Source organism: Phragmites australis, chromosome 20 (assembly GCF_958298935.1).
Source record: "Phragmites australis chromosome 20, lpPhrAust1.1, whole genome shotgun sequence".
In the NCBI taxonomy this organism is placed as follows: domain Eukaryota; kingdom Viridiplantae; phylum Streptophyta; class Magnoliopsida; order Poales; family Poaceae; genus Phragmites; species Phragmites australis.
Window position 1 is genome coordinate 19200446 of NC_084940.1, and position 22811 is coordinate 19223256.

General features: G+C 39.4%; 1 long non-coding RNA gene across 2 annotated transcripts; it reads right to left on the bottom strand.

Annotated features, from left to right (window-relative positions):
• Positions 1 to 20540: 20540 nt before the first annotated feature.
• Positions 20541 to 22007, bottom strand: LOC133901899 (uncharacterized). 2 transcript variants are annotated; one of them, XR_009906789.1, is made up of 3 exons: positions 21922 to 22007; positions 20943 to 21383; positions 20541 to 20781 (listed from the first exon to the last, which is right to left on the bottom strand). It is a non-coding gene; the product is annotated as an uncharacterized LOC133901899 (long non-coding RNA). The 2 variants fall into 2 exon arrangements; XR_009906788.1 differs by having other exon boundaries at positions 20943 to 21996.
• Positions 22008 to 22811: the final 804 nt, after the last annotated feature.

The following is a 22811-nucleotide window of genomic DNA, read 5'->3' on the forward strand; positions in this document are numbered from 1 at the left end:
TGTTGTTTACACATAGTTAACTTGAATAATTTCTACAGAAAGTAATATAATTGTAAATGAGATGGGACCAACACTCAAAAATCTTTTGTATGATGTTATAATCAGGAAAAATGTTTGTTAGTATGTTAGGCATCCCATGAATATTTTGGATTATCTACTTACACGGTCATTAAAGCACCAAAAACAGCAACCAACCGTTTTGGATACAGGTTCCCTAAAATATTAATAACGTGAGCAATTCAACTTCAAATTAAATTATTCTTGTTTTCTTGTATTCTTTGCTGAGTGCACTACCTCCTCGCAAAGTTTCATGTCATTTGGAGTATTTCTCATAGCATTTCATGCATGTTAATTACAAATCGTCTTTCTTTTAGCGATCAACGAACTGGAGAGTAACATGTTTTCATGAGGTGAAACTTGTGATTGGTCATGATTGTGATGGTAAGAACCAAGGCAAGCATCTATGCATAGTTCTCCTATATTTTTGTAAATTGTTGGTCAATTTTGCTAGATATTAGTATGTGTCGTATATGCATATTTAGCGAGTTGATGTCGAGAATCAGGTAGAATCTATCTTGTTGCATTTGTCCTACCTTGGCTATTGTTGGTCTCCATCCTTGTGACCTAGGTGTCACATGCTAATGTCCAACTTAAAAACTGAACGTGATATGCTTAGCAATGCATAGGTCACCAGTACAAGTCGAGCAGTGGATCACCCATCGTTCGCAAGATTTAGGGCTTCATCAATATTCATGAAATTAATGATGTTGGGATCATGAGTTATGAGAATGAGACGATATATGGGCGGTGATGGTGTCAGGTCAGGAGATGCACCCAGATGCCATAGACCATTTGTATCATTCAAGCACCGTTCGTTAGCGTTATTGACTTAAGCACTTCTTCATACTTCCACATATCTGAATAGGGAAAAGATTAGCAAAGTATCCTAAGTTGTCGTGTTCATTTGACTCATGCGCATGTGTGCATGTGATGTAGAGAGAGGGCTTGTAAGAGACATTTGAGGTTGCTCCGGGAGTAGACCTAGGTGGCTTCCGCATACTCAAGCATGGGAACAAATGTTCAGGGTGGGTACATGAATGGTTGTCACGTGAATCATTGCTTGCAACCGACGGGTTATATGGAGGGTGGTCTCGTGTCATGTGGGTAAAGATGGACTTCCTTACATGGTGTAAAATCAATTCGAATTGCCGCACTCTTAGTTATGAGCAAGTTTAATGTTCATTACACGTCATCGTAGAGTCCCATTTGGTTGTGGTATGTTGGTATGTGGGATGTTGGGAGATGATTCATTTATGTCTTATATTGAGAAGAGTTTGTTTACTTGTTTGCTACGTTTTTGTGCATGATGTCATATGAGGATAGCATATGTTGTTGTCTTATGTTAGTTGCTCGCATCATGTGTCATTTGAATTGCTTTCCCATAATAAAATTTGACTTGTGGCCTATCCTTGCTACTTTCATCTAAATGCATAATCCTTTGAGTCAGGAATATATATACTCTATGTGTAAGTCTTGCGAGTACATTCATACTCACTGTGCTATTGTTGAGTTCTTTTGTAGGTAAAGAAGAGCTAGTGTATGGCTACTTTGTGTTTGCTGATGCCAGCGAAGGGCAAGAGTGGCGGTGCTCTAATTGACGCTATTCCGGTAGTGCTTGAGAGCAAATGGCACCACCATCCATTGTTATTTTAGTTTCATTTCCGCTGTGTATAGATGTTAACTCGCTAGATGATTATCTTGTTGTATTTTTGTGTCCTCTAGCTAATGGCGCCACCAACAAGTATTTAAGTTAAATTAATGTATTTTGGAGAGTTTGAACTTGCAATGTTAGCTCTCAACTCTTGAATTTCAGATTGTAGTAGTTTAAATTGTGAACATGTAATATCATCTAAGACATGTAATTTAACTTAAATACTTACACTGTATTATGTCTTGAGATGATATGCTTGTTGTAAAGATATGTGTTTTGATCTTGGGCATGTTGAACACATATCTGGACTACCGGGATTGCATTCATTTTAATCACTTTGCGGCTGCGATTGTTGCTTTGAGATATGGGCTAGCATATGGCACGTCAAGAGATAGGCATATGCTAGCTCTCATCTTATTGAACAAGTCGGCCAATTTTATTAATTCCATTGCGATTTGGACAATTTTGGCAATTACCTATTTGAATGTTGGGGCCTGTGTCAATGGAATAATATATTATCATTACTAGAAAAATCATTTTAACAGACGGTTCGGAAACCCCGTGCAGGACAGTTTTCGAACCGTATGTGGAAAAGAGTATGGAGAAATCAGATTTATACACACGGGTTTTGAACCGTCTGTACAAAACTCTTGTGCAAACGGCTCCAATCACTAGCAGTCTATTATCACATATGGCTTGAAAGTCACGAGCCGTCTGTGATATAGTAATAGTACAGGCAGCTTCAAACTAGAGCTGTCTATACTATGTAATATCACAGACAGCTCAAAGTTTCGAGTTGTCTGTGATACAGTACAAACGGCTCGTTATTCGAGTTGTCTATACTATGGGAAAGTACAGACGACTTCAATTTCGAGCCGTCTGTACTATAAAATAGAGGCCGTTATATAAAGCATTTGTATAGACGATTGTATTCCTAAAACTATCTATACTATCATATATACAGTACAGATTCCATATAATACTAAATGTAACTGACATGTCAACAATAAAATACACACATCAATATATCAAACACACAGTAGATCATTTGCATTCAAACTCCATACACTTTGTAGATCGAACATCTTCATTCAATATCACAAAGTCAATATTACAAAGCCTCACAACATTACAAAGTCACATATAAACAAAAGTAAAATGTCAATATTACAAAGGCTCACAACATTTGCAAAGCATTCTTCAATCTTCATTCTTGAGTCAACCCCGTGCCTGACAATATATAAACCAACAAATTAGCTTTAGCACACTGGATTAAAAAGGAAGTAATGAGTTCATTTGCTTCATTTTCTATATCATTAGTCATAAATGTATAATACATCAATAGACTGCAAGATGTAAGCATTTTAAATATATTGAAATGACCAGATTCTGTTGAGATTACAAACCTTAGCTCCTAAGTTTTCAGAATCATCAAATTAGTCGATTTCCTTTATGATCTCCACAAGTATGAAATGGATGAGCCATTTTTTAATATACATTAGACTGTCCTCATGACATTACCTGTAGGAAATTTATACGTCTGTGGAAGAAAATTTAAGTAGTCAGGCACAACGATGAAAAATGCATTTTAATATACTATAATTACATTAATCGGTGGATATACTAGTGGACTAGAGCCAACGATTTGCAGCATATATTAGGCAACATAGAACCCACAGAGGTTGGTGCCCTGCGGTTGCTTGTGACACTGCAGAAATTTATGCACGGTACATTTAGTACTATGGAATGCATATTATAGACCCAGAGAGGTAAATTGATGTGCGTTAGAGGAATATTACTGAGAACTTATGTTGGTGGGTCACCAAGGGTTTATCTCTCTATACAATCCTGTCCATCTAAACATACTTCATGAATGCCATTGTCAACAAGTCTATCAGATCTGAATACCTCTCTGGTTCGTAGTACATCGAGTTGAAGTATATGCAGTGTTGATTGTGTGTATAGATACAAACTAGCATCCAATGGTCTTGGTAGTTGTACCGTAGAAGAATAAGGTCCTTTGATCCACAAAGAGCGACCATGGCCTCTGTGACATATTTCTCGACCTCCCCCAGAAACCAAGTGATCATTGACCCACATACGACCTGTGGGTCAAGGAATTCGATTCTCAGATTCTCTCTCCTGGCTTCTTGAATCATAAGCCTACACATAAGACTAATGTAGATGAATGAGTGTATCAACGAGTTAGGCTTTTCATTAAGCAGAGACTATGATTAATAACACTTACAGTGTCCAGCATCTCAGTAGACCGATATCCAGCTTGTCAAGACGGTAGAGGAAGAATAAATCCTCGAAGGTCACAAGGAAGGTTACAGCTGGTTGCAGAAAATGTTGTCGCTGGTACTTGGTGCTGAAACAAGGAGAAAGATGTTTCTCCTCATGGAACCTCTTCATGTATAGGCCACACAGAATTATACTTGCCCAGCCCAATTACTCTAACACTTTATTTCTCAGTAATGGCTGACCTGCCATGTAGGTGTTTGATAGAGGTTCTTCTACCACCTTGCTCTTATCCTTCTTTTTGCTGGCTCCGTGCTTTCCAAGAGGTGCTATTTTGGTGGACTATTGGCCAGATTTGTTGGATAATTTTTGTTGCTCATGTGGTGCAGAAGGAGATTTGACCTTTGGCAGATTATGATGAAAAGAGAAGTTGTTGTCATCGCGTACTAGAAATACAAGCTATGGAGGCGGTGGAGGGGCAACCAGTGTTATGAACTTCTTCGGCCACTGGATGGAGGAGTGGATGGCCTCCCCAAGTGTCCTAACAACATCCTCTGGGGAATAGGAAGTGGGAGGGATGTGCAATTTGTGTACACCATGTCCATTGACACCCTAGAGTAACCAGTTGTAGCGGGAATCCGTGAATCATCTGTTCCCCGCCACATGGGAACACCAAGTCCGTGCCAACCTCAATGATGTTATCAGAGAAAATAGTGGTGGGAAGTAGGAGCTTGCACTTGGTGGTTGCCTCTATGTCGTTGATGGGGTATCTCTCGTCCAACGATAGGGAAGTCATGTTGATTGAACATGTTATCTGGAGCGTTATCTGGTGCAGATATGCAGCTGGTCTGGTGCCGAGCCGGTGGAGATTCAAGTGTCATGGCTGCATCCTTCTGCCTCATAGCCCGTACTCGCTCCTCGACCCGTTGTTCCATCCTTTCTTCAAGCATATACATCTGTTCATTCATCCTTTGTTCGACCTCAACGACAATCTCCATTCTCATCCATTCAAGCTTGGCTGCTTTGCACTCAGCTTTGTTTCTCCTTCGGCTCCTATATGAATTAGCATCGTTAGGAAATTCCAACTTCCATGGAACGGAAACACCTATGCCACGCGTGTGACCCGGGTTCTCTTTGTTCCCCAGAGATGAGGTTAGTATATCTTTTTCTCAAGATGGCTGGAATGATCCTTGAGTGGATTCTTCCGAAAGCTGCGGGATCCTTTGAGCCACTTGCTTGGTTTCTTGCTTCCTGAAGGTGATGGGACTATCAGCCCAGCAAACAGCCCTTCGTCGGAACCAGTTCCAAGCCCGCATCTCCAGGATCTGTGATAATGGTGTGGAGCGGTTCTCCCGAGCTACCTGCTCATCCTTCTTATCCCAGTCTAACTCCTTGCGTGCGTACCCACCAGTGCCAAGTTTGTGGGGGTGCGTGCTACGTGACTGACGCACCTTGTTAGCCTGACTCTGCTATTGAAATTCTTTAGACTGTCACCTCACCATAAACTCTGCCTATTGATCCACCAAGTACCCATAAATAATATTATTGGGTATGAGATCTTGCTTCACATATGTGTTATACAGCATGCTCTTGAAGGTCCTCCATGCCTTGCCCATATTGGCTACTGCCTGTCTTTTCATGTCCTCCAAGGAGCATCCTTCAGGTAAGTCAAATTGGGCTTTAATTGTTTCCCACAAGAAGTTTTTCTTGCTATGCGGCATGGCCTTCCAGTTTGGGTAGGTTATCCTGACCCTTGTCCATCCAAGTGAGGCGCATGCTCTATGGAATGCCGCCTAAGCTTGTTGAGGTTGTGTTGGCATGCTTGCCTCACTGACGTGAGTTATGGTGTAGTGACCTGTGGGTATTTGGTTTTTGCCTCAGCCACCTCGCTTTCGCTTCTGCGCTTGAGTTTCATTTGTTTGCACCTGCGAAGTGTCCTCTGCATCTTGTTGAGCAGTAACACCCTCTTGTTGTTGAGGAGAAGAGACTAGAGGTAGTTCAAGTTCATCTCCAGACACCATCTTCAAAATAGGAAAAGTCACGTGCTTATTAGGAACATGTTATAATGGTAGAATATTATTCACAGAAATAGCGGAAAAAAAGGAATGTGTTTTAGCTAGGTCCATCTCTTTTGTAATGTTCCACTTCCAACTTATCAGGCTTAACTAGGTCACTTCTAGCAGCTGTATCATGGATAGGTCTCACTCAAGTAAGGCACATCTCCCTCCCTCCCTCTCTCTCTCTCTCTCTCTCTCTCTAGTCTTGAGGAGCTATATCACGAAAAGAATGATTCTAGTAGCTGTATCATGAAAAGAGGGATTGTGGATTTTCCCATTATAATTAAGATGGCCTATATTCTATAGATGCATTCAATCTTCATTCATTTAGATCTTAAAAAAAGGAAGCTAAGGTATGTTTCTTATCTATCATTCTAAATCTTTGTGCTAATTAACAATTTAAAATTACAATAATGATTCCAATTCACATTTATATGTTCATTTCAGCAGTAAATATTGTTTCACAAGATAAGCCAGATGCATTACGTTGCTCCTCTTTGCCAAGAACAAACATTTATACACCGGGAAAGTCTTAGCCACCATGATTGTTTGAGACTTTATGAGCCTATCAGGCTACCATGCAACACTAGTTGACTTGATCATATATCTTCAGAATTCTATACACATGATATGTAAATAACATAATTGTAAAACAACAGTGACACTAATAGACATCATGTGTACCTCAAGCAGCTGAATGTAAGCATTAAACATGTATGAAATTGCTCTCAGATTATGTATAACAATTGGCCCCAAGACATTAGGTGTCCTGCCCACTAATTGTTCTGTTGAACTCATCATCGAGTGGGCTATTACCTAAGTTCTCAACTAGCAAATAGAGCCTAGACACAGATCAAAAGATTAATAGACAGTGCTCCTGTCATCAACAAAGGGTACAAATATGAACAAATTTAGATAACTCAAACTGACAGTAGCTAAAGGAACTGAATCAGTATCAACATCATACAGAAACAAAATTAACAAGCCTCCTCTGAACCACAGGAGCTCTGCACCATAAATCAAACAACAGGTAGCACTTCGGTACTCCAACTATAGATGTGTATTAGCGAGCATGAACATATCATATTATATCACCAACACAAAAGTCCAGAGCTACCGAACACAGGCTTAAATGCTATTGTACTTAGATAAAAGGCCCAATCCCAATTCAACTACTCATCACAGAGTAATACCTACAAGCAACTCATGGCATGAAGGCCGGCAGACCACAACAAGCCAACATAGCACGAAGGCCGGAGGAACACAACTAGCCACATCTCTGCAACAAGGCATGAAGGCCAGTGGACCACAGCAAGCCAATATAGCACAAAGGCCGATGGACCACAACAAGCCAACATGGCACGAAGGCCGACGGACCACGACAAGCCAACATGGCAAGAAGGTCGGGGGAACTCGCTAGGGAGTAGCACGATCGCCGGGGAGCACTCGTCGGGAGGAGGGTTGTCGAGGATGAGGGTCATCGGGGAGGAATCGCTAGGAGGAGGGTTGTCGGGGAGGACTCGTCGGGGAGGAGGGTTGTCGGAGAGGAGGGCCATCGGGGAGAACTCACCGAGGAGGAGGGCTGAGGGGGAGGAGCAAAGTCGTTGTCACTAGTCGAGAGGAGCATGAGAGACAGCTAGGGTTTTTTTGGAGAACTTGGTGCAGCGCGGTTTGGACGAAACGATATATATAGTGGCTTATGTACAGATGGTTCTATAGTAAAAGCCGTCTATACATATATTAGTACAGACAGCTTTTACTATAGAACCGTCTATAATATTGATTTTCCAGAATCATTAAAACTTGCAAAATTCATAAATAATTCATACATACTCCAAATGAAATGCATTTTTTATGTAAATTTATGATTAAATCTGTACTACCACATGGTGTAGGTATCATTCTTGTTACTGTAACAAAAAATTTAACTTGAACATTAAACCTAAATATAAATTGAACTAAAACTAGAAAAATTCACAAATAATTCAAACGAATTCCAAATTAATGGGATCAAATTTCTAAGTATTCATATCTAATTCTTTTTTACATATTATATTGCAATATATAGATACATAACAATCGAGTAACATCATATAGCTTTAACAATCAGCCCTTCTTGATGATTGCGCAGATAACAAGCGGCCCCTGTCGGAAGTGGTTCTTCGTTAAGTGCGATGCCATCTCCAAGAGGGTACTCATTAAATTGATTATACTCTTCTTCATCCATGACATTCTGAACTCCGACAATCCTTCTTCCCTGAAGGACTACGTGAAGCTTTAGATTTACCGCGTCTTGCACATAAAAGACCTGAACAACTTGCTTGGCGAGTACAAATGGTTAATCTTTGTATGCGGCATGTTCGAGATCGACAATAGTCATTCCGTACTTCTCTACCTTAACACTTTAGAGTGCGACCCAACGACACCGAAAGAGGGGAATCTTGAAATGTATATAGTCGAGTTCCCAAATCTCCTCTATGTACCCATAGTACGCACAGAGCCCACGTTTGCCCTCCTGGAAGGCATCTATGCGCACACCATTGTTCTGTATTGTGTTCTTACTATCCCGTGCTCTGGTATAAAAGGTGTACCCATTTATGTCGTATGCTTTAAATCTCACGACTGTGTGACTTGGCTATCTTGCCTACTAGCCAATATTGTCCTCTGTTGAAATTTTATTACTGAATCACGCTGCCAACCAGTTGTTGAAGCTGCGATCGTGCTATTTTGTGATCCAAGCCTCTGTACGACTTGGATTCTCTTTGTGTAGCACATCCTTATGCATGTTGATATGCCAGGATACTTCACTCATGTGTTGTGAGACCGTAAAATGGGCTTTAGATAATGTGGCAAAGTCAGCAATGATTGATTTCCTACCTATGGTCCCCTTCCCATCCAGTCTCCCCTCATGGCGAGACATGGGCACACCAATTAGTTTGAGCTGCTCCATGTAATCGATGCAGAACTCGACTACCTCTTTTGTTGTGTATCCTTGGATGATACTGCCTTCCGGATGAGATCGATTACGTACATACTTCTTGAGAATTCCAATGTACCTCTCAAATGGGTACATCTAACGTAGGAATACCGGGCCGCATATCTTTATCTCTCTCATGAGGTGAATGATAACATGTACCATGATATCAAAAAAACAACGAAGGAAAGTACATCTTAAGATGACACAGTGTCTTCACTACATCGGCCTGTAAAACATCAAGTACTTCGGGATCGATGACCTTCTAAGAAATTGTGTTGAAGAAGTAACACATCTTGGTGATTGTGTCTCGGAGATAGGTCGGCTGGATATTTTGGATTGCAACAGAAAGCATATGCGTCATCAACACATGACAATCATGCGACTTCATGCCAACTAATTTCAAATCTTGCATAGAATCAAGTTTTAAGATGTTGGCGGAGTAACCAGACAGATCTTTCACACCATGCAAGCACCGGAACAGTTCGGTTCTCTCAACCTTTTTTAGATTATAGCAGGCAGGAGGAAGCCTCATTCTACCTTTTTTGAAGGGCTTAGGTGCCAACTCGGGTTACATCTTCAAATCAACCAAGTCTAGCCTTGCATTGAGGCCATCCTTCATCTTGCCTAGAATATTAAGTAAAAGACTAACCAAGATTTCGCACACGTTCTTCTCTACATTCATGACGTCGATGCAGTGGCGAACTTCAAGGTGCTTCCAATATGGTAGCTCCCACAATATCGATCTCTTCTTCCACATGCCACCGGTATTATTAGATTTTTTACTCCCCTTTCCAGACACAACGTCGAGGTATTTAACCATATTGTGCACCTCTTGACCACTGTAGTACCTTGGACATAAATCTCTCTCCCTCGTTCAGTCGAATTGTTCCTTCATGTTGCGGTACGGGTGATACCTATTAAGGAACCTACGATGGTGCATGAACACCAATTTACGTAAGTGGGGTAGCCACATACTCGTGGTACCATCTAAGCAATGAGGGCACACCGTATCTACTTGTTTACTCTAGCCTAAAAGGTTACGTAGTTCAGGAAAATCATTGATCATGCAGAACAACAAGGCACGTAGCGTGAAATTCTCTCTTTTGTACACATCCCATACTTGTGCCCCATCATTCCACAATGTTTTTAGATCTTCCACCAATGGTCTTAAATATACATCAATATCGTTCCTAGGCTGTTTCGGGCCTTGGATAAGCAGCGACATCATCAAGTACTTTCACTTCATACACTGCCAATGAGTTAGGTAGTAAATACTAAGAACAACTAGCCAAGTGTTGTGCCTGCTGCTCATGTTCCGTAAAGGATTCATCCCGTCCATGATCAAAGCAAACCTTATATTCCTCCGTTCTGCACCAAATTCATCGAAGATCATGTCGATGTTTCTCCACTGGGGTGAATCGACAAGGTGCCTCAGGTTTCCATCTTGCTTGCAGCTCTCTGAGTGCCAGCACAACAATTTGTCCTCTTTTCGATTCGCAAACAAATGCTCAAGACACGGAATTATAGGCAGATACCACACCACCTTAGCAGGAATTCCTTTCTTCACCTCTTCGTCATCTGATTGACTCTTACGCTTGTATCGAGATGCTTTGCACACTAGACATGAATGCAAGTCTGACAGATCTTTACGATAGAGGATACAATCGTTCAGACATGCATGTATCCTTTCTACATCCATCCCCAACGGACAAAGAACCTGCTTTGCTTTCGTATGTGCTTTTGGGCAGCTTGTTTCCATCTGGAAGCATGTCCAATAGGAGTTCTCATAGCGCCGTGAAACTCTTGTCTGACCAACCATCGCTTGCTTTCAATTTAAGCTGTTTAAGCACGGATGACAACTTTGTATATTCCGGTTTTCATCCAATGAACAACGGCTTCTCCGAGTCCTTGATCAAGCACATGAATTTGTAAAGTCTCTCTGAATACTCAAGTTCATGTTTGCATCGCACAACATCTGATCCAACCTAACATCATTGCCTGTAACACCAAAATCATCATCATCTGCACTAAATTCCTCATCATCTTCTATTCTTACGTCGACTTCGTGTTCTTCGACACTACCAACGTCTTCATGTAACACATTCTGCTCTTCACCATGTTTGGTCCAACATGTGTAGTCCAGTTTGAAGCCCTTGATAATCAAGTGAGCCTCGATTTGTATGGGTGCATTCTATCTAAGAAAGGATCTTTCATTTGTACAATCGCAACAAGGACAATATATAAAGTCAACACCCTTCAATCGATCCTCCTCGCAGCTAAGCCATCACACCATCAAGGTACCCTTGGTTTGTACAAGAACCCCACATCCAACCACAATCCATCTACAACGTACGAAGTTAATTAATATCAAATCAACCTAATAAAAAAGAGTAACCAAGCTTTTCCTCGAAGAAAATGGAGCTACCATGGATGCATTCATAAATGAACCATACAAATGACAATTAATTCAAAAATAATTAATGATTACCATTATATTATATACATGAATACCTAAAAATAAGGGCAAATATTAATTCAAAACTTGTCGTTAAATACTATATAGTTATTGATTATTTTATGTTTAAATACCAAAAATTCAAAATTTATCACCAACACTAGATTAAAGCTAGTCATTTATAGTATCATATAATTAAACCTTCATCTATACTTTGAGCTTCATATATACCTAGAACAACTAATACATTCTAGATCATTATGAAAAAAAATCTAAGTCTTGACGTACATATATTTGATGTCTCAAGTCTAAATTAGAACACAAATCTATATTATCTAATGAATAGAACAAAACTATGTGATTATGGAAAAAATCTAGACCTAGATCTAGCTAGCTCTCCGAACCAAATTTAAACCATCTAAACTAAAATAGAACATAATGCTTACCTAGAGAAACAAATACCAATAAATCTTCAAGCTTTCACTAAAATATAACAACTTTTTTGGTCAAAATCGCCCTCTTCTCCAAGAGTTGCACGCTGTTGTTTGGCGCCACTGCTCTGCTTTGATCTGGAGGTAGAGGATGATGTACTGTTCTAACAGTACAGATAGCTTCATGTTTGAAACTGTCTGTAATAAAGTGTCCCACCTTCCCCAACCATTTTCTTAGACGGCTCCAAATACGAGCCATCTGTGATATCTTTTTTTATTACTGACGGCTTCAAATACGAGCTATCTGTATTAATATTACAAATGGATCTAATTTGAAGCCATCTGTAATATTGGTTTTATTACAGACGGCTCATAATTAGAGTCATCTGTAATATTAATACAGACGGTTTCCAACAGTAACCGTCTGTACTAAAAATGTCCCACCACTTCCGAAGAGGTCTTGTCATTATCACATACAGTTCTTATTTAGAGCCATCTGTTATAATCTTTACACATATGACTCTATAGAACCGTCTGTACAGAGGTGTCCCACCAGATCATTTCTATAGTAGTGTATGGTTTAAATATATTATATTGATTCAGGACATTTGTATGTGAATGTTTATTTTATTTTGCTATTTTTGCCTCCTATAGAAGCAAGAATTGATTTAGGAAAGAGCGAAATAGATACAGAGGTCATCGAAAAGGTGAGCATTTGATTTATTTGACTCTTTATTTCTGACGAGTTGTGAAAATTTTACAATTGTGTCCCAACATATTTCTACCAAGTTTGGGAAAAGATAGCACCTAGTCTGGACTAGCAATCTGGTGCACCGTATTCAGCTCCTTTGATTGCACCGCGTTCGCTGCTCCTTTTTAAATGGTAAGTCAAACATATTTCTTACTGAATGTTTATGTTTGCCCAATATTTGTTCCATAAGTAATAAATTAGTCCTCACCTTTTTGTTCATGTATCAGCTCATGCTTGTGTAAGGGGTGTTACATTTAATCAGCATTATGTTTGGGTTATGTGGTTGGGCCAAAACTATTATTAGCGCTTGGCCAAAAAAAAAAAGTAACATAACTTAGTTTAATAGTTAGTATATGTCCGGGTGCTTGAGCTTCATTTACCATACAGGTGCTGAAGACCCTCGTTGCCCAATTGCTGGTTTAACAGAACCTAATTCAAGAGCTGCTAAGACTTATGAAGAATTTGGTTCTGCTGAGAAAAAGTTCATGGTAGTGTGCACACTGACTGTGTCTTTCCCCCTTATTTTGAGATCACTCTTATTAATTTGTATGCACAAAGATGTAATTTGGTTTCGAAAAAATAACCTAACACAATTCTAATCTTGAAGTATGCTTTTGGTTTCTTTTTGAAAAGAAAAAAGATAAGCTTTATTCACTCTCGTAGTCACATCAAGATGATACAATAAACAAGAGTTTATCCTCAGCTTCTGCATAAGAATGCATACAGCCAAACAAAAGGAACAAAAGAAATAGGAACAAATCTAAAATAAAAGAGAACATATCTTCAATGAGTTGATTGTGGTAGTGGAGCGTCAATGTAAAGATTAGAGTGCCACACAAACCACGTAATGAGCTCTTGGCTGTTCGCTCCAAGTTTGCATATCTAGATATAATGAACTGGAGCAAGCCGTTGTAATAGACTTAGTTTGAGCCTACAATAAAAGCTATCCAGCATAAGATTATATATTATAATATGTTCTCCCATTAAAGCTCTGATGCATGGAAATTATATATTCGCTGCATTACAAGCAGGAATGTCAGTGCTTGTTCAACCAAAAACAGCAAGCCGTTTGGGCACTTCATATAATTATGCATGCAAGTAAGCAAATTCTTAGAAATAATGCTTCGGCCCGGTGCAGAACTGATTATCGCTGTTAACAGACAGAGAAGTAGTACTGGCCGCCAACTATGTCCGATCCACGTTACTACAGAACCGACTATATATATCGGTTTATTACTGTCAGTATCTAATAGGTTGATAGTGATAAAACATCACTGTGGATTCAAAAGTCATTCGAAAAGAATCGATCAATATAACTTATGAATCGGTAGTGATGAAAGATATTACTGTTGGCTAAAGGCTTGAGCCGGCAATGATGTTTTACTGTTTGGGCGAGAGCATCGACAGACAATGATACTTAAACTATCATTGCTGGTTCTAGCTACAAACCGGCAGTGATTGTTCGTCAAGTATCGCTGCCGGTTCGTGCTATAAACTGGAAGTGATAATATGTATCACTGTCGGCTCATGTGATGAGCCAACAATAATAATGGATGATAACATATCTTAAAAAATTTATAATTTTTTTTATATAAAATCGGATAGGGAAAATCTTTACATCAAAATTATAGTTCTCGATGAGATCTACATCTTCGTAGTTAAGGCCTTTTAATTTAAGCTCATTTAAATGGACAAATAATCTTAACAAAATTTTAGCTATGGTCGATGACAACTAATGTTAAAAAAATCATAACGTTTTCATACAAAGTCGGATAAAAACAAACTTTATATGAAAATTATAGCTCTCGACGAGATCTACAACTTTGTAGTTGATCATTTTTTTATTTAAAATCATATAGATATACAAATAAATATCTAAAATTGATTTAGAGGGAGTTACATAGTTGACTATAAACTTTTGGCTGAGACCCAGTGTAAAACTAGTATGAATCATTAAAAAAGCTACAAACAAAGCCATAAAGTCAAAAAATGCAAATTCAAATATTTTTTATCGCGAGTTTGGTAACTTGAATTGATGAAACGTCTGCACAACACAGACTTTCAGATGTAGCAATATATCTCTAAAAATTATCACGTAAATTGAAGAATGTCAGTTTTCACCCAAAAACATCAAATGTCCTATCAAGGGTCTTCCGATCCTTTTTAGGATCAAATGCTCTAATTGGACTCCGTATATAAAAGTTATTGCTATTTTACTGAACACTGCACGGATTAGACACAAACTTTTTCATACGGAGTCGAATGAAGATAAACTTTATATTAACATTGCAGAACTCGACGTGATGCACAACTTTATAGTTGATAACCTTTAGATGTGCAAATAGTTGTTCAAATGTTTGATGAGAAGATATCAAAATGATTGATTTGGCTATTGTACTCAAGAACGAATGAGATGTGAGATGGTTGGAGAGGTCACGTGCGTGGAGCTTTTGATCGAGGTCGTGAGTTTAAGTCCTGAAACTCGTGTGAAAAAATAGTGAGTGAGCAGTGATCGGTACTCGAGTTTCTAGTTGAGGGTGGGTGAGCAGTAGTCGGTCGGGTGCCTCTGGTCGCTTTTTTTTTTTTGCTTTTTTAGCTACAAACATGTTGAATCGGGGACCGACAATCACTGCTGGCTCAAGCTTTCAGCCGGCAGTAATAACCCTTTTCACTACCGACTGACGCCTTCAGTTGGTAATGATAGCCTCTTCAGTGCTAGTCCCCGGGCCGACAGTGATAATCGGAGACTATCACTGCCCGTTGCTCATCGCTGGCTCCAAAACCGATAGTGAATGGAGTTTTGGAGCCAATAGTGTTAAAGGTTTTTGCAATAGTTCCACTAGCTGTAGGAACCCTTGCTTGAGGCCTGAACTCATGTGTATGTTTTCATCTTAAAGATCGACTTAGCTTCTATGCGTGTTGAATGCTGAATCGTGGGAGACTACAATTTTTAGGTTCCATACTAGCAGGGTGGGGATTTGATACTGGAAGAATGTAGCTATCATTGTCCCTGGTGGTGTTTATTAGTGTGGCGTTTTTTCTCTTATATTGTTGCATGTTACCCTTGCAATTCTTCCTTTACTTTGTTTTATTTTCTATAAAAATGTTACAGGTCCATGTACTTTACTTACTAGCTAGTTTCATTTCCTATAATGAATCATCCTTGAGTAAATAATATTTTGTGTAAAGTTCAGCATATTTTTTTACATATAATTTGTTACTAATATACTTGTGCTCCAACCTTGATCCAGATGATAATGACAACGATAACAGGATGACGATTTTGTTAGTAAGATAGCTAAGGCAGTTGAGTCTACCAGATTTGTAATAACAAATCCTACGGGAGTACTATTGTTTCAAGCTATAGGTAAGGAATAAATTTTTTAACATCTTGTTATTCGGAAGATGGCTTTTCCAACCGTGGGCTACTTGACATGTACATTAAGATCGAGACGATGAGGCTTGATTGGTACTCAAATCCTAAGAATTAGATGCTCCTACCTGCTGAGCTTTATATGTATTATTTATCTGACCATTTATTTTATCTGGTCAATGGGTCGTGGGCCTTGCTCTTTTTGCTTGATCCAATTTATTGTTAATGGGGTTCTCATAGTTGGCTCATGTTATTATAAAACTGCCTTGTTCTTATTTTACACATTTGTTTATCATCGTGTTATACATCTAGAATGTATAGTATGAGCTTTTAGACAACAAAAGCCTAGGTTTGAAGCCTTCCAAAATTCTTTATCTAGGTCCTTATATTTTTTATTCCTTATTGTTACATTAATTAACCATTAATGCTTATTCGTTGTCAGCGTTTACTGGTCTACTACCTTGTTGTTAGCATGACTTAATATTTCATCTCAATGTTATTAATTTGCCAGTGAAAGATCAGTTTAACCAAAAGTAATTGGCCAGGAGTCATAATAACTATATATGCTAAAACTCAAACTATAAACATTAAAAGCAACCAGCGTTCAAGTAGATATTTTGACTGATACATGTAATTTTATTTTATTTCAGTTATACGTGTTCATACCTTCTTTTTTAACCAATATTTTTATTGATGTTTAGTTTAATATTTAGTTCGTAGGGTGTTGTCGATGTTATTACGACAGGCCAATCACACGCTTCCAAGGTTGGTAAAAGAATTATTCTTCTGTGCACCTTTTTTGAGGTGACCAAGACATCTAGCGAAGATTCCTTGATGCTATGACGATGATCCAACAGTTTTGAATGCCAGATTACTTTATCTCGATGATTTGCAACCCCTACTTGGAGGAGATAATAAGCAATCTTGACCGCAACAGACACAACAGGGCATGCCAGAACTAGGGGCATGAGTATTCAGGGCAAAGCTGTGATACATTCATGACCTTTTGATCAATAAGAAATACTTTGGCGAGGTTGCAGAATGTCCATGTTACTGAATTCCAGAAGAGAGGCATGTTGCATGAGTACTGTGAGTGTTCTCAATGGTATTGTGGTTTACGTTAAGCAAATGATTATCTGATTATGCACTTTTTTTTACAATTACAATGATATATAATACACTTATATGATGGGTACAAACTAAGAAAGAAGTTTTTTTTTGACCTGCTGAAATACAATACGAATGAATTTAAGGACAACATTTTTGAAGTTGTACGATAATTTGTAAAATGCATCAGATAGTGCATGATTTGGGATGAGAGATTAGCTGTGCTATTATTTTTGCTCATGACTATTATACCATTTATTTTTCTCCTTTACATATTTTAAAACCATCTAAGCATATGTTAGCTTACCAAAATATATAATCATGTCGGTTATTTAACTTTAGCTATGTATAATTGTAATAGGTGATTATAAATTTTTACATGATAGTTTGCTTAAATAATATAGTAGGTGACTGTAAACTTCGACACTGTAGTTTATTTAAAATTTTTACTCCCATTGTAATGTTATTGATTTCATATGCATGCTCTCATCACAATATTAATAATTACAATTGTATTACGTGTGCACACTTTCTAGTTTCAAAGGGATACGACTATTTTACTATGTTATTGAATAAATATATCTATGACTAAATGCTGTTAAATGTTGTAATTTGTTGCTATGAATATTTTTACAATTTTCGTTATGGATTGTACGTACAATTTGATTGATTTTAATACCTAAGAATTATTTGCCCAATGTATTCGATTTTGGACTTATCCGTTTCCCTATTTGTTTCATGGCGCTATTGGTGTCCAAGTTTTCCATATCTAGCAAAAAATTTGAAAACAAATACAATCGAGTTCTGTTTCAATAGTTTTCCGAGCCGTTTCAACACTTCTACCACTAATTTAAAAATAGTGTTGAGCTTGGGTCCTATTATATGACTCAAAGCCAGATGGGTGTGGGGCACCATGCAAGTTCAATGTATATAAAAGTCAGAGCTTTGGTCTTTGTTTTCCTTTGTAGGGTGCCACGGACTCACAGCCGTGTCCGATAGCTTCAGTCCTCCCGTGAAATGAAGTCACTTAACATGTCATGTGGACCTTTGTGCCACGTATGCAATTGGGCGAGTAGCATATAAGCTCAGCGATGCCATGTGACATGAATCGATCGAACTCAATAGAATCGGCTTGCGCCTTCTCTCTTCTTCCCCTCCTAGCCTCTGTTCAATTCTGCTTTACGTCGATCGATTTTCTTGCTACTCTACTCCGGATTCCATTATCATCTCAGTCCAAACTCACGACGTTAAAAGTAGACAAAAGAGATTTGAATTAGTGATAAGTTCTTCTACAATCCGTTACTTAGTTAAGCCTCGGGTCAGGATCGGATTTTGATTCGTCACTGATAATAAATCATTAATGATGGGTAATAATATAATCCGTCACTTATTACATTAGTGATGCAACAACACCGATCACTTATGACTTGTTATAAACGACGAGTCTTCCTACACTAGGTATACGTGATAGGTCATATTACGACAGTTACTTATAACCAGATCATAAGTGATGAATCTCCCTACAACAATCATAAGTGATATGTCTCCCGGTAGCAGTCATAAGTGACGGATCATGTTACGACCCGTCACTTATAATCTGGTATAAGTGACGGGTCTCCGTGAGTTTGTCATAAGTGACGAGTTATATAGTCATAAGTGACGGATCATTAGATTATCCATCACTTATGACTTAGCTCTGCTATAGGAGTTGGTCAGCTACTGTGCATGCCAAATAGTAACAGGACTCAATAGTATAACAAGCACAGTAGATCTGGCAATTTTCATTGGTTCTACTACAGACACTCTAATATCTTGTTGACTAGTTACATACCCGTACGTTGTAACGGGAGTAAAAAAATTTTATAAGATAAAATAGTTGACAAATGAAAAATATATATTGCAATAAAACAACAATCAATTTGACAATGATCGTGGTGAAGGTCTCCATCTCACGCTGCCATACAAATAACAAAATGATATATTTTTTCAAAACAAATATATTACTTGAATCAAAATTGTATATATGGTGAATGGTGTTTGCAAATCTGTTGTCAAATTGAAGTAGCAAAGAAGCATGCATATGCATATTTGTGTTGCGACAAAGGTTTATGTTAGTCTAGAAATAAGAGATGTGTTCCCATAATTAAAAAAGGTGGCTAGTGTATCCTACTCTCTGACGAGGCCCAGCGTGACGGAAGTGAACACCACACCGGCTATTTTTTTTAAACAACCACATGTAAAATCAATATATTTGCTTGTAAATTCACCATTGACTACAATATCACAAGGCAAAATATTGATTAACATTTATTTTTAACCTTTTGAGTTACAGTGTCATCTTCATTGACAAAATATTGCCTGATAATAATAAGAAAAAATGTTTCAGCTTTGCATATTGCGAAGCAACTCATGCATAGAGATAACCCAAAAGAATTGAAAGCATTTAAACAATATATAAGCAAGACAAGCCGTACTTGACAGTTGAATAGGCCGGATGATCTTGTAATGGGTTAGGATAAGTCTGCCAACATAACAAGAATAAAATAGTAAATAATTAGCTCAATCATCAAAGTTTCACCCTGTGAAGTAAACTCAGTTCAATAAACTTACGTCAAAACAGACAAATATTTTCCATATAGTAGCTCGCCCTTATTTTTATCAAAATATAGTATCCCACCTTTTACCACATGCTTCCATGATTCGGCTAACAAATAGTAACTGGTTTTTGGAAGGGAGCAGAAACAAGCCAATAGAAATACCATGCTTCCTCTAGTGATCTCCATTCTACACGCTGAAATGTCCCATCTAACGAATATGATAATGAATCCATTTAATACCCGCAACTTTGACAGCTTAAGAGTTCATTTGTTCTATTTGGCTCCTCTTTTGACTGTAACTGATTAAACAGCTCACTGCACCCTCAACTAAATCCGAGAAACATGGCAACCAACAAGAAAGCAATCTCCCCCGAAAATCGGTTACTCACCACCAAAATCGCTTCCCTGTTCATACTTAGCTAAAGCCATGCCTCACCGCCCAGAAGCGGGCAACACAAAGACCATCCATAGACCAGAACCGACCATACCAAAGTATCGCAACACCACAAAGTCTCTCCGGAGCGATTCCTCTAGAGCAGCAGGGCGGGCGAGAGGGGGTGGGGGTCGGTGTCAATGCTCACTGGGATGTTGGGAAGGTAGTCATAGAGGAGATGTACAAAGTTGCCCTCAGTTATCTTGACGTAGGCGGCGTCGGCGAGGCTGATGGAGGAGGCATTGCGAAGTGCGCAGAGGTTGGGGTACGAGTTGCAGGAGATCCGCACGTATGATGCTGAGAAAGGCAGCGTCGCCTGCACCGCCTACTCCAGAGGCCCGCGTTCCCCATCCTCCCACTCCTCCTCTTCCTCTCCTCCTGACGGTGCCTAGTATAAGAACAAAAACTAAGGAAACGACAAGGCAGCTCTTTATATATTTATAGTTAAATGTTCGTGCGTTGTAACAGGAGCGAAATATTTTTACAAGATAATACCACGACAATGTAACACCACGACAAAGTAGCTCTTAATATATTTATTTTACGCATCTAACAGATGAGACATACATTGTGATTGCACCATCACAGCAGCTCTCTCTCCTTACTTCATAGTTTTTAGGACCATAGGCAATGCTCCACAGACGTGTCCTGAGAAAATAAAAAAATGATTCAATCTCTATCACAAGTCAAAACACTTATTCCCTCAAGTATAGGTTGTTTTCAGGCTTCACAAGAACATCAGTGAAATGTTACAGAGAACAAGCTTTATGACCTTTCATTTTTTTTAGCAAAAATAATGACACAATTACCTTCGTTCACAAAGAAAATTGATCCTTCTTCTGGAGATTCTTCAACTGTCGTCTCATCAATTAGCTTGGTTTTGTACTTGACTGTATTAGTGCGAGAACAATTGTCATACAAGAATAAGATTAGAGTATTAGAGTATACAGGTGAAGCCAAGCACATTGGTATTCAAATATAAAAAATGCTAAGAAGTTTGATGATTTGTCATGAACTGTTCACCCGTAACTTCATCAAGATCCCTGGTTTGTCTGTTCCCTCCAATTGATAGGATTCTCTTTACAATTCCACCATTTCTATAAATATCCACCACTATCAACCATGATAAGAGCTCTATCTCAATGTAGCTCAGAACCAGTAGGAACAACAGAAGCACCAGAATCTCCACAAGCCAAAGGAGGGAGCATGAATAGTGCTTTCTCCCCTTTCTTCATCATACAGATTCTATGCTTTAGCCCACGTATCACATTGCATAATTGAGGGAAATAAAGTAAGAGCCAGATTAAACCTTATCGCTGGAACACAAATGGTAGTGCAAATGCAGTAAAATCAGGACAGAGAAAAATTTACAACAAATGATTGGGTGTGATTGTACTTAATCAATTAGCATGTATCAGGATTCGGGGTCACAGTTAAATACTGGAAACTATTAATCAGCTTCAATAATTCAAGAAAAAAATAATGCTAGTGCTCTACCAATCCATATTTTGTTTGCCAAAACAAACTTTTCAAAAGCAAGTTTTGCCTTTCCAAAGAACAGTACACGTGTTTATTTGTTGTTATATAGCGAAGAGGCCACACCTACACTATTACATCTAAATCAAATATCTAGGGTCTTTTACTTCATGGGATAACAAGCAAAACTTTTTCCTGCCTGCTTGCAATTTCACCACTATGAAATGGTAAGATGGCAGTGGTCTTGTCCCCATTTCAGATAAAAGAAAAGTTGTGCTAGGACAAGCTTTCCAAGATGAATTCCCTTCATACCTCAATTCCATCCATCCACCTGATGCGGATTGGAGGTGACACTGCAACCAAGGCTGGATTGAGATCCACGGTAATTCCAATTCCAATCCCAAATGGTTGTCATGACAATGGAGCAGCGAGGGGCTGCAGCTGCGGCCCGGCAACAAATGAGTGCTGCAGCAGCTACGTGACCATGAGTTGCTTGGCCGGATTCTTCTGGAGGCAACAGCTGATGAAGCCTCAGAACTCCAGCGAGGCGGTGGGAGGTGGTTCCAGCAGATCAGGGTAGCATATGGCACACATGAGCGGGGCTCAACACCCCTGCTTGCCAAGATTCTCCCCGAAGGGGAACTGGGGAACCTGCCCAGGTAGAACTCGAGAACCTGCCTAGGTAGCATATGGCCTCCGAAGCTCCAGATGTCGCCCGCGTAGTCGTCGTAGTTCTGTCATTGAGGTCGGTGTTGATGCGCTCGGGGCTGATGTAGGAGATGGTGCCGACAGAGGAGTTGCAAGGGTCCATGGTCTGGTTAAGGATGCACGCAATGTCGAAGTCGGCGATCTTGACGCGGCGTGCGGAGTCGATGAGGAGGTTGGGGGGCTTGATGTCGTGGTGCAGATGTGGTGGCGGTGGAGGCAGGCAATTAGAGTAGTCACCAAATCGATTAGGGCAGATAGGGGAGGTGGGGTTTACCCGTAGGTGCCCCAGGATGACGCTGCGGGAACCCCAGGATGGGGCCTCATCGAGGTTGAGCTGCCCGAGGGGCGGCCACTGCCATGGTCGCCAGAACCCGAGACCACGTGGCAACCCTCACTCGCGGCGGTGGCGTTGCTTGCTTGGCCACCCTGCCCTCATCGACCTGCACGCACTCGCCATCAACCCCGGCATGGGCGAGGCTGTGCGTGAGGGAGTG